This window comes from Phalacrocorax carbo, chromosome 1 (genome assembly GCF_963921805.1).
Source record: "Phalacrocorax carbo chromosome 1, bPhaCar2.1, whole genome shotgun sequence".
Lineage (NCBI taxonomy): Eukaryota > Metazoa > Chordata > Aves > Suliformes > Phalacrocoracidae > Phalacrocorax > Phalacrocorax carbo.
Window position 1 is genome coordinate 73,007,324 of NC_087513.1, and position 2,138 is coordinate 73,009,461.

Genomic DNA, 2,138 nt, shown 5'->3' on the forward strand with positions numbered 1-2,138 from the left:
CCTACAGACATCTGAGGTGCCCAAACACACTTGCAGAAAAGGAAGGATGATAGAACTGCAAAGTGCACCACCACTGGCAGGCAGCACGAACAGAGCCATGATCTAGCGGGCCTTGCTCTCTGCCAAAGCACGGTGGCCGTTTAGCAGAGGATGCAGGGTAGCAGAGACCCATTCCGCCTTTAACTGCATGTGTCATTTTCTTCTGTCATAGAAAAGTGATTGTGCTTTACGGACAAGTGGATTTCTTCCAGAATTTCTGCAAGGACTCCCCCAGGTCAATACCCACTCCATCTATGGACTGCAGCAAGGATTTGGCTGCTGGAGTTCGGGGTGTTTTGACAGTCACATTTATATTTATATTTTTACTGTCAGATAAGCAAAGTCAAGCATTGAAGGTTTGGCACACACGGGTACGAGTGACATAGGCACCATGATGGGTGTGCAGTGATTTCCAGAGTTCCTTAGAGAACATTAAGAGTTCTCGTTTAATAAAGAATAAAATCTACTTAATGACTGTCATCTGCTTTCATGGTCTCACATCCTCTACTACTCCTTTCCAATGCATATGCACTAAGCTATGTAAGAAGTGTCAGGAATGAATTTGCTGTGGGTTACTGATACTAAAGCCAAGTTCTTTATACCCCCTACTTGAATTAAACGTTATTATTCTGGAAAAGTTTTTACAGATCTGCACTTACCACCTCCTTGCTGCCAATTAGGAACTAAGAAGTGTGCTGTAATTGTGAGCAACTATTTTCACGGTCTTAATTTGCCCCATTGTGTCCAAAATGGCTTTTCATATTTTTTATGAATGGAGGCAGTAACAATTTTTCTGAGTTTGCACAAGCAAACGTTCAAAGTAAAATGAGAATTTCTCCAGTCATTTATCATATACTACAGAAAAAAACCCTTGGAAGGTGTTCTTGTACTCAGTGACGCAAGTCTATCCAATTTCTTGCACTGTTCAGGTCAGGTCATTTACTCAGATAATTTACAGTGGAATGGGATGTGTTCAGGCAACAGAATTTGGTCTATGACCAAAATGGCCAGCAATTGTCTGGACTGTGAAATTACCTTCAATGCTAGGAAAAAAAAAAAGTTACTTCTTGAAAAAGAAGACAAAATGAAAGTATTTATAAGTAACTGCCATCAGGAAGTGACTGTTTTGAAGTGACGGTGACTGATGTCCTGATAGCAACAAGAATGTCTGAAAAGGCATCCACCATAAAATGGTGTCATATTCTGTGGTGCACGCAATTACTAGTTTTATCTTTTATAGCTTTTCCCTTCCTCCAAGAGGAAAAAAAGCACTGAAGGTCAATTTTAGAATGAAAATCATTCTTATGAATATGTCAAAAACTCCAAGGTTAAGCAGACTGCAAAAGCTTCAACTCATTTTGAGCAGATTATATCAAACTATAGGCGTTGCTGGGCAGTTTATCACATGCCAATTTACTTCATTACTCTGGCACACTTCTCACGTTACAGTACCACGCTTCTTATCCAAGTCCCATAAACAAAGAAGGAAAACAGCAAAGTCATTTGCTCCAATGACCAAAAAGTGAGGCTTTAGTAGCAACGGACACCCAGCCTGCGGGGAAGAGCCAGGTACCCCCCTACAGTTACACCTGGTGAAGGGAGGGTTACATGTGGGGAGAGGAGCACCTCAGAAGCTGCACCTTGATGCTCATCTTCACACCAGGGACTAAATAACACTTTTAGTATTGTGTCCGAAACTGATGGGGGGGGGGGGGGGGGAAGCCTGGGGAAAATGCAGTCTCTCACATTTCTGTGTTTCTTTTTCCTGATTTCTGGTTAAGTAATGAAGAAAGGCCTGAAAGTATTTTTTTCCCCTTTATTTTTTATCGTGACTATTTGCTCTTTATTCTCTTTGGTCCCTTGACAACGCGACAATGCCCATCAAAATCCTCCAGCGTTCTGGCCCGCGAAGGCCTCGCCCCGGCAAGGAGAGGAAGTAACCTCCAAATTAAAAAAATTTAAAAGAAGAAACACAAACGCGCGGGAAAAGCTGGGTTTGGGGGCGGGCGAGCGAGGGGTGACTCGCCCACCCCGCCCGGCCCTGCCCCGCCCCCGCGGGAGGGGCGCGCCGCCAGCGGGGAAAGTTTGGCCGCTACCGC